Below are 14064 nucleotides of genomic sequence, written 5' to 3'. Positions count from 1 at the left end.
TTAGTCGATAAACGACAGCGTCATCTGCAAACAGCCTAAGACAGCTGCTCAGACTGTCTCCCAAATCGTTTATATAGATATGGAACAGCAAAGGGCCTATAGCACTACCTTGGGGAAAGCCATAAATCACTTCTGTTTTATTCGATGACTTTCGGTCAATTACTATGAACTGTGACCTCTCTCACAGGAGAGTCATATAACTGAGACGCAACTTCACTACACGCCGCTTGTGTGGTACTGTGTCAAAAGCCTTCTGGAAATCCAAAAATACGGAATCGATCTGAAATCCCTTGTCAATAGCACTCATCACTTCACGTGAATAAAGAGCTGGTTGTATTTCACAGGAACGATGTTTTCTAAACCCATGTTGACTGTGTGTCAATAGTTTTTTTTGAGGTAATTCATAATGTTTGAACACTATATATGTTCCAAAATCCTGCGGCATATCGACGTTAACGATAATTTAGTGGTTTACTCCTACTGCCTTTCTTTAATATTGGTGTGACCTATGCAACTTTCCAGTCTCTGGGTACGGTTATTTCGCCGAGCGAAATGGTTGAGTTTGCTGATGATGTGTAGTTTTACTTTTTGTGCCTGTGTTTGCAGTCGACCCTTCCTGCCAGTGTGAGTAAGGACCGCATTTGTGTCACATGTGCAGACTCGGCGAGAGCAGTCCGGCGCCATGTACGAGAGCTCGTGCTCGTACCAGAGCGCGCTGGAGCTGAAGCGCGCGGCCATCAAGAGCGAGGAGTGCGCGGTGCCGGTGGGGGCGGGCATGGCGCCGTCCGTGTCGGCCGGAGACTGGGCGGGCTGCGCGTACCGCCTGGCGCCCTCCACCTTCCAGCAGCTCAAGCAGTCCGTGGAGAAGGCCAAGGCGGCGCTGCAGGAGCAGCACCACCGCTCGCCCTACCTGGCGGCCGCGTCCGCCTTCAGCGACCTGGCCGCCGCCTCCGCCGCGCCCTTCGCTCCCGTGCCGCCACCCGCCGTGCCGCAGCCACCCCCGCCCGCCCCCGCTGCCAACTCCGCCTCCGCGGGCGGCGGCAGCGCGGCGCACGGCCGCCAGCAGGGCGAGCAGGCGCACGACGCGCGCCGCGAAGACCTTTCCAGCGATAAGCGCAGTCACGGTGAGTGCCGGCGCGGGCTCTGCTGTCGCAGCCTTAGGCGAGAGGAGGCACTTGGCCCCTCCTGAAATCTGGGTACAGGCTTTCAAGTCAACACTGAATTCCCTCGAATTTCTAGCACTGTTTTCTGCGGCTCTTTTAACTGCAGATCCAAAATCACCTGGTTGCGTTTCATTGGCAGAACACTTAGAAGATGCAACAAGTCCACTAAAGAGACAGCTTACTCTACGCTCGTTCGTCCTCTGTTAGAATATTGCTGCGCAGTGTGGAATCCTTACCAGGTGGGATTGACGGAGGACATCGAAAGGGTGCAAAAAAGGGCAGCTCTTTTATATTATCACGTAATAGGGGAGAGAGTGTGGCAGATATGATACGCGAGTTGGGATGGAAGTCATTAAAGCAAAGACGTTTTTCGTCGCGGCGAGATCTATTTACGAAATTTCAATCACCAACTTTCTCTTCCGAATGCGAAAATATTTTGTTGAGCCCAACCTACATAGGTAGGAATGATCATCAAAATAAAATAAGAGAAATCAGAGCTCTAACAGAAAGGTTTAGGTGTTCCTTTTTCCCGCGCGCTGTTTGGGAGTGGAATGGTAGAGAGATAGTATGATTGTGGTTCGATGAACCCTCTGCCAAGCACTTAAATGTGAATTGCAGAGTAATCATGTAGATGTAGATGTAGATGTAGGAAATACGCCGGTATTTTGGTAAGTCTGGTAAAAAGGCAAGAAAAAATGCTTGTTTTGGTAACAATTCACCTTACTTCTCGACATACTCTCCTTTGAGGGATATGCACGTGGTCCAGCTACTGTAGTGTAACGACGTAAGTTTTGTATAAATGATTTTCTTGTGACATATGACCATGTGCAGACCTCGTCACCTACTGTACGTCAGTTACAAAACACTTCAAAATTATTTAAATTCTTTTTAAAGTTGTCTCTGAATGGTTCTTGAACGAAACTGTAATTAAAACATCTTCATTTGAGTTGTATGCGCAGAATTACGTCACTCAGTCCAATTGGTTTGTGCAAACTTTTTTCAATTTAGATGTCGTTTGTTTCATCTCAGAAATTATATTAATGAAAGTTATCTGCTTTAATAGATATTAAAACCACATTGAATAAACTTTAAAGACTCAAACTCGCGATGAGCGTTGTCAAAAATTAATAATCTTGTCAAATAAATCAGTCATACTTCTTCCTTAATATAATTCTTCATAAATAAATTCTCGGAACACGTATTTAAACGTTTGTAGTATACATTAGCTTATTATCTTCATATATACTACATATAGACGTGAACATGAGCCTTGACAAGATAGGACTGAACATTTACAACATGATTAAACTTTCTATGACGTCATTGTTGTAAAAACATTACAAATTCTTATTTTTTCAGTTTTTAGAAGCACGACGCAACAACTCCGTTTCAGGATCTTCTGTTGTTCTTTGGCTGTCGACCCGCGACGTATAGTGGCCAGGCCAGCAATTTTCTCTCTGGTCCCGGCAGTGAAGATGCTGTCTCTGTTCATTGCAACGCACTCTCCGTACATGAAACATAAAAATAAATACAAAACTTTAGATAATTCACAAACATTACAAATATTACAAAATACATAAACAAAACACTAAATTAAACTTATATTCACCTGCAAACTGGGCTGACACTGGTGGACGTATGATGCTTCAATTTCGCGTCCCACTACACTACCCTCACATTTTTTCATCCTATTGGAAAAATATGTTCTGTCAAACAGTGCAAAATACTCGTTGACTGCAAGTATCACCTTCTCATTTTATGAAAATTTATTCTCAGCAAGCCCAAGTTTCAAGTTAGGGAACAGGAAGATATCATTTGGGGCTATGTCTGGTGAAAAGGGCGGATGAGGAACCAATTCAAAGCCCAGTTCGTGCACTTTCGCTATTTTTATCGCTGATGTGTGGGTGATGCATTATTCTGGTGAAACAGCACTTTTTTGCGTGCCATCCTTGGTCTTTTTTTAACCAACACAAGTTTCAGACGATCCAAGAATAACGCATCTATTCTATCGCTTGCGCTTTTCCCGCGGTTACGCAGGGTCGGCCATGGTTAACCGGATTTGGCATGTTAATTTTAAGGGGTGGCCGGATGCCCTTCCTACCGCCACCCCGTACCCCCCAGGATGTAATTAGTGTACCCCAGCTGTCTGTCTCTAGTGTAAATCGTGAAATAGTTTGAATGTGTTGCAAATGTCTGTGAGTCACCGGCCGTTGTGGCCGAGCGGTTCTAGGAGCTTCAGTCTGGAACCGCGCGACCGCTACGGTCTCAGGTTCGAATCCTGCCTCGGGCATGGATGTGTGTGATGTCCTTAGGTTAGTTAGGTTTAAGTAGTTCTAAGTTCTAGGGGACTGATGACCTCAGAAGTTAAGCCTCATAGTGCTCAGAGCCATTTTTTTGTCTGTGAGTCGTGTAACTGAGGCGGGACGTGGGGACCAGCCCGGTATTCACCTAGTAGGATGTAGAAAACCGATCTAAGCATAACGCATACAAGGTCCAATTATGGTTCTGCCTTTTTCTGAGTAATCTATGGGGATTATTACTAGCGAACAAAACCCACCACTTTACCAGCTGATAAAATGGTCTTTGCCTTCTTCGAAGCATATTTTCCAGCCTTTTTCCATGGTTTTGACCGCAGTTTTGACTCTGGTGGGTAGTGATGGATCCAGGTTTCGTGAAAAGTCCCAAATTGCCTCGAAAGGTCTAGCGGATTGCTATTAAACATCGCCAGACATTGTGTTGAAATGTTGTGCCGGATACGCCTTTGGCCGGCTGTGAGCAACCCCTGCACCCCCTCGCACACAGCTTCTTCATAGCCAATTCTCCTTGCAGGATATTATGCTCTCGCTCAGCTGAGATGCCTACAGTCTCAGCAATGTCATGAATTTTTATTCGGCGGTCTCGCATTACCATACCGTGTATTTTGTCAGGGTGTTACAGTCTTTTACTGAAATTTACCAGACATACCAAACTTCCCTCGTACTGTGACTTTAGCAATGAATGCCTGATTAGGGATGTTTTTCTGTTGCGTGTTCACGCCGTTCACAAGAAATTATTCTCATTCCTTGGCACGGTGGAGTTTCGGTGCTATTTTGCAGTCAGGATGGATGGAAACTTGTGCAGAACAATACTGAATCATATCACCCATCTTTTCTCTGTCTCTTCCGCGTACAGCCATTTTCGTGCTGCAGAAAGAGACCGATCTAATATTGTAAAGCGCGGAAATCAGTACAACATAAGCACAGTAGCAGTATAAATGCCTGTCATCTGGCTTCAGCTTTGCCAATAACACCCTCTCTCCTTGCTTCACGACAGAATCTCTGTAGCAGTTTACCGTTTGCCTGCAGGCAAACAAGAGCCGTGGTGGCTAGAAAATTCTACATTCAGTTTTACACAGCAGAGCTGTTGCAGTAGAAACTGAAGAAGCCAGCCGTCTATGCTTAACCTACTTAGTCTGTGTCCAAATGCACTAGTAGAACTAGTAGAAACAGCAGATCCCATTTTATGCGCTAGAAGGGAGGAAAAAAGTAAATTTCTACGTAGACAAGACATTCGTCCTAGGAACTGGGACCTTTTCAGCTCTATCGGATATAATATATCGCCACGCACAGTCATAGAGCTACGAATTTACGGTCTGTTCCTCTACTTCGAGGACTATTAATGTTGCCTATTTTTGTTCATATCCAGCAAGATTTTCTCAACTGTTATTTTGTGTTTCAAATTTCTAATTTTCCAAAAAATAGTCCAAATGGCTCTGAGCACTATGAGACTTAACATCTCGGGTCATCAGTCCCCTAGAACTTAGAACTACTTAAACCTAACTAACCTGAGGACATCACACACATCCATGCCCGAGGCAGGATTCGAACCTGCGACCGTAGCGGTCGCGCGGTTCCAGACGGAAGCGCCTAGAACCGCCCGGCCACCAGCGGCCGGCTTCTAATTTTCATTTTATACCACATCGAGGCGATGTTAATAATTTTTATAAATATTTATTATATTTATTTCATAGCCCGTCAGATATCCTGGATTTAATTATATGATGATGAAATTTTAGACCGTTAATACAAGAAGGTGGCATCCATAATCATATTAATAACATAAAAAGATTTGCTTTGTATGTGGAACTGAATGTGCTCACCGTTTCGATATAAAAGTAATTTATCTTAAAAATACTAAACGGATTACTGGTAATCTTTTGAGATACAATACTTGCTGTGAAATGTAATTTCTGGGGTACGAAACGTTTGAAAATTCTGGAACTCACCGGAAATGGCAGTTTCATAATTTTGTCCTCGTTTTGAAAAATTTCTGATGCCGACAGTTGGCACAGCATGCGTCGGTGTGGACATTACTGACCGATTTCTGGATATCGTTCAATAATGTTTGTTTATTGGTCAGTTACCGGATGATTCAATCTTCCGAGAGATTGAATCAGGAAACTGACAAACATTGTCCTTTGATAGTTCATGGAAGCAGGGCGAGTGGTACTTGCAAAGTTTTAAGTATCACTTTTTGAAAAACTGAAGTTGCGGAGTTAATTTGTTCTTCTTTGCACTTACTTGTCCCCAGTCCTGTTACACATTTAAATCATCGTGTTATAGTGTCTTATCACGCCGCTAGAGGAGTTACAGCAAAATGGCACAACGCATTGACAAAGTCGGCATGGGCTGTACCAAACAAGCACCTGCAAACAAATAAAATAATTTCGTATGGATACTTTGTCGAGGTGATAATCAAAACTTTAAAGCTAGGCCTTGCACTGCTGATTCATAGACAATAGCCACTGGACACTGGTACTCTTTGCACATAGTTTTCGTGTTCACCTGATGTCTTCTTTGTACAGTGCCATTAAGGGGCTGCAGTCTTGCAAACTAGCATATCGTGCCTTTTTTCCTGACTGATATTCTTTCTCGAATACAATTTGAAGTAGCAATCACAGACGTCACTGATAGTGCAAATTATGTAACTGGTGTTTGGCTCACTCCATAACCTCATAGATTTTAGGGTCGCCAACCCCACTTTACCTTCCGAACCTTGTGGGACAAGGACTACCAATCTACTACGCTTCTTAGACCCTCGGAGTACTACACAACTCTCACAGAGGATCATTCACAGGATCTTTGCAGTATAGGTGCGGTGATGACCTCGCCGCTCATCACCCATAAACGCCACACGCTGGAAATAGAGAGAAATCATCCACGTTACAACCTTGGTCAAGATAAAACATACTAAACACTTTTTTGCTACGGGGAACAAAGCCAGTTCTCTTAGTTCTTTTCTTCTGCTGCGCTGTGTTTATTGTTTTCTTTGCAGCTGATTTCGATGCAACTACACCTTCATCTACAGACACTTAAGCACTGTTATCAATGTATTACAGCACCGCTTATACCTCCTGTTAATGTCTCCCAGTATCCTCCTATGTGGTATGTACGAGGGCTGTTCGGAAAGTAAGGTCCGATCCGTCGTGAAATGAAAACCACAGTGAAAATCAAAAATGTTTTATTAGAAACAGTTAGCCACACCTTCCAGCTACCTCTCTAAATAGTCGCCGCTCCGACTTAGACATTTGTCGTGGCGTTGTACAAACTTTCCAGTACCCTCGTCACAGAAAGCAGCCACCTGTGCTTCCCGCCAATTCTCTACGCTGGTCTACCTTTCGTTGTTTGTGCCAAAGTGTTGTCTTCGTAGCCAGTGGTTCATGTGAGTAGAGCTGAACAACGGAGGGAGCAAATAATGTCTGTATTGTGGGTGATCAAACACTTCCCATCTAAAACGCTGTAGTAGCGTCTTCATTGCCCCTGCAGAATGCCGCTGAAAATTGTCTTGAAGAAAAACACGCATGACATTCATGTTATATGGGCTGCATAGTTTCAGGCGAAAGCTCTGACCAGATCCACATACTTGGCGGGAGAAACTGTTGTTTCAGGCATTTCTACGTGATCACTGTGCGCTCTAAACTGAAAAGAGCGACATGAAGCGATCGACAGGCACAGTAAAGACACTGCCCAACACATCTGTGCGAAGTTCCATCGGATTTTCACAGTGGTTTCCATTTCGCGCCTAGTTGGGCCTTACTTTCCGAATAAACCTCGTACAAGGCATACATCAACAGGATGTAATTGTGTTGCTTCATTACACTGATGAAAATGCTGAAAGGGCTGAAGACGAAGCTACAATTCCTTCGAAATCGATTGCACATAAAACAATAAACAGAGTTTACTGGAAGAAAAGCAGTAAGAGAACAGCCTTTTTCTACATAGCAAAATATTTACTGTTTGCACCTGTGGAAGCAACATTCATGGTAATCAAAACAATACTACTGCAAGGGAAACACTTAAATAGAAATACAGCTAAGAATGATGTTTGTCCTTTCAGTTAACTAGATTCTGTGCCTCTTTACCAAAATCAGGTCAAGTTTTTGACGCACTTACAAATGCCAGCAACACCAGAACAGTATTTATGTGGTAGTGTGCCTCTTTCAAGACTTGTATTGAAAATTCTGCTATTCGATTCTTTGTTGCTACGCTCATCCCTACACTAGAATGCCTCAGTATTTTCCTTCCGTCAGCGCTAATTTAATGCAGAGGATATGGTTCAGTGTCTCACCTTTTGACAGATGGGTAGCTGCTCGCTACCCAAGCCTGCATTGATTCCCCGCTTTCCCGCGCCTCCGTCCTTCCGCCGCAACTGAACGCGTTATACTAGTCCACTACCAGTCTTCCGTTCAAGTCTCTCTGTCGTTCCCCAGTTCTTTGTCTCCCTCCTTGAGCAGTCATCCACTATCCGTTCCCTACTGTAAGCTCAATTGATTTTCTGTCTTAGAATTGTTAATAACAAACATCTAGGATTGGTGTGAATGGTTGAAATGGCTCTGAGCACTATGGGACTCAACCGCTGAGGTCATTAGTCCCCTACAACTTAGAACTAGTTAAACCTAACCAACCTAAGGACATCACAAACATCCATGCCCGAGGCAGGATTCGAACCTGCGACCGTAGCGGTCTTGCGGTTCCAGACTGCAGCGCCTTTAACCGCACGGCCACTTCGGCCGGCTTGGTGTGAATGTTTTCCTTCTCCGTAGAACTGAAGACCGTATCCCTAGGTCACGTCCAGGCCACTCCCTTGTTAGGTCGTTACAGCCGTGGGTTACCTGCAGTGCCGGAAATATTCCCGTGTTAGTATAAGTGTTTTAGCTGGACAACCTGTTATAGTGTTGCAGTTCCCGGGACCGATTTTGTTGGGGTCTGTAGCTCTTGCAGTGAAATTATCGCCGACTCTACTCGTGTCGTTCTTTTAAGCTCACCACTTTTTTGTTGTAGCAGCAACATGCACAGAAGCATTATCTTGTGAATACATTAGACTAGGTCCCCATACATTCTAATCAGTCTTGTCTCTAGCATCTCAGAGTACATGTTAGTGTTCATCCTGGCATTCAGTTAAGCAAAGCATAATTTACCCTTAGCACAGAAAGCTGAACAAATCATAACAACCCCATCACCAAAATTTCTTCTAGTTCTTACCCATTTCTCTGTACTCAGATCGTGCCAATGATATTGAAATCCATCCCCCCCAACTAAATTAAACTTCTTTTCATCACTGAAAATCACTTTGTTCCATACTGAAGTCCATGGCGTACGATTTTCAGCAAACTACAATCTGAAGTGTTTACGTCTGGGTGTCAGAGCAGGTTTCTGCAGTCGTTTTCTGAATGCAAGATGTTTGTCACGTGACAAAATTGTCGTACACGTCTGCCATTCACTAGCAACTGTAAATCAGCAGCAGGTTGAGAAAAATGGCAGTTTTCGTCCCTCGTTTTGCGCGAAAGTAGCCGTTTCGATGCTTCAGATAATTTTCTGCTTTGCCCATATTTTCCGTTCTGTCCATACCTGAGCCAAATCTTACAAAATTATCAACCACCGTTCACGAACGGTTCAGCTTTTAGGCGATGTGAAGAGTCCAATATCGTACGCACCGATTTTTGCTTTGTCATCACATGATAACTGTTTCCCACGTGGCATCGTCACAATCGTGGCTTATGTATTCAACACACGCTGTCGCTAACTGTGTATGTTTTCTAGCTGCATTTAAGGCACTTACGTACACACTAACACTGCCCAGAACCGACTGCCTTCTTACCGAGTTCCAGCCTCTACCACTTTAATTGTTGATGCCTTTTATTACACACTGTACTACTGAAATCAAATGCGGTACTATTTCACTGGCTTTGTCGGTATAGTGGCTTTCATACTAGTGGGTACACATTGTGCACAACTATTCCAACTGACAGTGGTAATTTTCCTGCAAATATCCATGCATTTATACTGGCTGCCCCGTCAGTATTGCTGGGTCCCACGCCGCGATAAACTGTAGTCCGCCCTCTCTGTTAAGAGTGTTATCGGTGATTTTTATTTCGACACCTTCTTTAATTACACAGTCCCAGAAGCTACTTGAGACCGCTGCAATCCCGAGAACACTTTACTGAATATTACTGCCGCGAGACTGCAATCTTGCTATACCGTCAAATGACAAGAACCCTCCGAAACTCACTCTATAGACAACCTCCCGGTACGACGGTAGAACTCTTACTCACCCAGTAGACAACTGTTTTGTCCACACTTAAAGAAAGAAGTAAATGTTCCGCAGAGACTTGCACGTTTCTGTGTAAGGATGGCGAAATGCTACCACGAGGTGCTCGCAGGCGAAAGAAAGCGGGCAATCAGCAGCGGGTCATTTCTTGCAGCGCCGCATTCGCATGAAGATGCCGCAGGCGCCTTTGTGCGGGGCGGCGCGGGGCGCTCGTACGGTATCTGGCGGCAGTAATGGCAGCGGCGACGGCAGCGGCAGCCGGCGCCATTGTGCGCGCAGCAGTATTTTTACGGCGCTCCGGAGGAAGCGCTTCCCTTTCTTATTGATCCCGCGAGGTGGCGGGTGGCGCGCCCCACAAGGAGCCGGCACCAGGTTTAAGAGCGGCCGGCCGGCGTGAATAACGACGGTGGGGGCAGTGCGTCTGGCGGGGGTGGCGGGGGTGGCCGAGGGAGGGCGCAACGCGGTGTGTGTGTGTGTGTGTGTGTGTGTGTGTGTGTGTGTGTGTGTGTGTGCGCGCGCGGCCCGCGTAAACAGCTTCCGAGCGGCGGGGAGGATGCGTCGCTTCATTTGGGCGCGTTAGCACGGCGCGGGCGTGGGCGTGGCCTAGTGCCGGGCGCTTGCTCGTCGGCGGACGCCACCTCTGCTGCAGGCGCCGCCGTGCCTGGAAACTCACGAGTGGCTTCCCACTGCACTTTGCTGTTGGGCTGGAAGCAGCTGGCGTAGAGCGATGGATGAATTTTAACATTTGCAGATTACGCTCCAAAAATACGGCAATCAATAGGGAAAAATGCCTTTGCATTCCAGAATAGGCGTGTACGACGTTTTCAGCAAATGATAGCTACTTCCCCTCTTTCAACTCGTGCCCCTCCCCCCCCCCCCCCCGCAGTGATTTGATTGCTAAGATACTGGCCATTGAAATTGATACACCAAGAAGAAATGCAGATGATAAACGGGTATTCATCGGACAAATACAGTATACTAGAACTGACATGTGATTACACTTTTTCACGCAATTTGGGTGCATAGATCCTGAGAAATCAGTACCCAGAACAACCACCTCCGGCCGTAATAACGGCCTTGATACGCCTGGGCATTGAGTCAAACAGAGCTTGGATGGGGTGTACAGGTACAGCTGCCCATGCAGCTTCAACACGATACCACAGTTCATCAAGAGTAGTGACTGGCGTATTGTGGCGAGCCAGTTGCTCGGCAACCATTGACCAGATGTTTTCAATTGGTGAGAGATCTGGAGAATGTGCTGGCCAGGGCAGCAGTCGAGCATTTTCTGCATCCAGAAAGACCTGCACAGGACCTGCAACATAGGGTCGTGCATTATCCTGCTGAAATGTAGGTTTTCGCAGGGATCGAATGAAGGGTAGAGCCACGGATCATAACACATCTGCCATATAACGTCCACTGTTCAAAGTGCTGTCAATGCGAACAAGAGGTGACCGAGACGTGTAACCAACGGCACCCCATTCCATCACGCCGGGTGATACGCCAGTATGGCGATGACGAATACACGCTTCCAATGTGGGTTCACCGCGATGTCGCCAAACACGGATGCGACCATCATGATGGTGTAAAGAAAACCTGGATTCATCCGAAAAAATGACGTTTTGCCATTCGTGCACCCAGGTTCGTCGTTGAGTACACCATCTCAGGCGATCCTGTCTGTGATGCAGCGTCAAGGTTAACCGCAGCCATGGTCTCCGAGCTGATGGTCCATGCTGCTGCAAACGTCGTCGAACTGTTCGTGCAGATGGTTGTTGTCTTGCAAACGTCCCCATCTGTTGACTCAGGGATCGAGACGTGGCTGCACGATCCGTTACAGCCATGCAGATAAGATGCCTGTCATCTCGACTGCTAGTGATACGAGGCCGTTGGGATCCAGCACGGCGTTCCGTATTACCCTCCTGAACCCACCGATTCCATATTCTGCTAACAGTCATTGGATCTCGACCAACGCGAGCAGCAATATCGCGATACGATAAACCGTAATCGCGACAGGTTACAATCCGACCTTTACCAAAGTCGGAAACGTGATGGTACGCATTTCTCCTTCTTACACGAGGCATCACAACAACGTTTCACCAGCCAACGCCGGTCAACTGCTGTTTGTGTATGAGAAATGGGTTGGATACTTTCCTCATGTCAGTACGTTGTAGGTGTCGCCACCGGTGCCAACCTTGTGTGAATGCCCTGAAAAGCTAATCATTTAAATATCACAGCATCTTCTTTCTGTTGGTTAAATTTCACGTCTGTAGCACGTCATCGTGGTGTAGCAATTTTAATGGCCAGTAGTGTATTACATCATTATTAGAGCCATTAATAACACACTATTTTTATTCCATTTATCTCACAGAGCTCTTCGGTATGACTTATTTCCCCATCCTCAATAGCCCGGAGACGCTAATGACAGCCTTGCGAGCTATGCTACCAAATACGCTACATACTGCACACGCAAACGTCCAATATCCGACAGCTCATTTCGACGTATATTTCAAGACATAAACATCCATGTAATACCTCTGTCGAGGACGAGGCACAAACCAAGTATTCCCACAAGTTCGGCAAATCTAGACTTCTACATCTTTCTAAGACACGACAGATGCAACCAACGAGGGGGTGGAGTAGGGGTGTATGCACACTCTGATTTATCACCTACTGTGTTAAACACATCCAACAATAAAGAAGATAGCCGCGCGGGATTAGCCGTGCGGTCCAAGGCGCTGCAGTCATGGACTGTGCGGCTGGTCCCGGCGGAGGTTCGAGTCCTCCCTCGGACATGGGTGTGTGTGTTTTGCCTTAGGATAATTTAGGTTAAGTAGTGTTTAAGCTTACGGACTGATGACCTTAGCAGTTAAGTCCCATAAGATTTCACGCACGTTTGAACAATAAAGAAGATAAACAAATGATTATATGTTATGGAGATCAAATATGTTTCCCCTACAAACTTCCTGATGTAGGTGTGTTTGCCTGCTTCGAAACTGATCTATCGAGTCTCGAATCGACGTACAAGCATATAGTTATAGCTAGTAACACTAGCATAAAATTTCTAGACAGTAGTCCATCCAGTGCGAAATTTAATCTGATTCTTCCTTCTTCATACATGTCGTAACTTCAGTTTGCTCCTGCCCATTATACGAATAGTAGTGAGACTCTCACAGGTGTATTTGAATCAAAATCTCCTAGCAGAGTAATTCGTACATCTCAAATATCTGCACCTGCCATGTCAACCCATTACGTAATTTTCATGATGTACTCGTTGGAATGTCCCAGAAAGCCCCGCGACTGACTATATACCGAGACTTCAAACCTATTAATTTTTCTGAACTTGCAACTTAATGCAAGAAATGGTCTGTGGGACGCCTTTCACTCTATTCTCGGACATAAACGAAAAAATTCACAGGTTTACTAACAAATCTACTTATCTATATGACAAGTATGTCCCATTAAAGACCGAAAAAGTAAGAAGGAATTCTGCATCTTGACTAACTAAACTAAAACAGATCATGAATCTCAGAGACGCTGTACATCGGCCATACAAACGATGCTCAACGCATCAAAATCATATTTCTTACAAGCAGAAGCGGAAAAGAGTCAGTCATGCATACATATACCGATAGCAGAAATAGACCAGCTGTCCTATGAAAAATCTGTGTGGTATCACCGCCAGACACCACACTTGCTAGGTGGTAGCTTTAAATCGGCCGCGGTCCATTAGAACATGTCGGACCCGCGTGTCGCCACTGTCAGTGATCGCAGACCGAGCGCCACCTCACGGCAGGTCTCGAGAGACGGACGAGCACTCGCCCCAGTTTTACGGACGACGTAGCTAGCGATGCACACTGACGAAGCCTCGCTCATTTGCAGAGCAGATAGTTAGAATAGCCTTCAGCTAAGTCAATGGCTACGACCTAGCAAGGCGCCATTAGTATATTGCCTGAATCTACAAATTCTCACTTGTATCGTCAATAGCGATGTACAACAAGGATGGATTAATGTTAAGTATTCCAGCAGCTACGTACTTTTCTTTATAGCATTCATTACGTATCCTGTTTCAGACCTATCTCTTGCCTGCGTGAGCTAAACGCGTGCCTTTCGGCTACTTCCGAGTGGCGTGGCTGTCTTGTTACGCCACAACAATCTGTGTGATCTTCGTATAGGCAAAAGAAAAGCTACAGCTGATCGCATTGTCCCAGCCGAAGGAATGAACCGGTACTTCACATTACCTACAGTCACAACTGAATCACAAATGAAACAGAGACTCATTGATAACTTCATGGGGATAAATGACTGTGTCCACGAAATG

This window comes from Schistocerca piceifrons, chromosome 1, assembly GCF_021461385.2.
Source record: "Schistocerca piceifrons isolate TAMUIC-IGC-003096 chromosome 1, iqSchPice1.1, whole genome shotgun sequence".
NCBI classification, from domain to species: Eukaryota; Metazoa; Arthropoda; class Insecta; order Orthoptera; family Acrididae; genus Schistocerca; species Schistocerca piceifrons.
The sequence above is the reverse complement of the archived record's forward strand: the minus strand, read 5'-3'. Positions refer to the sequence as shown.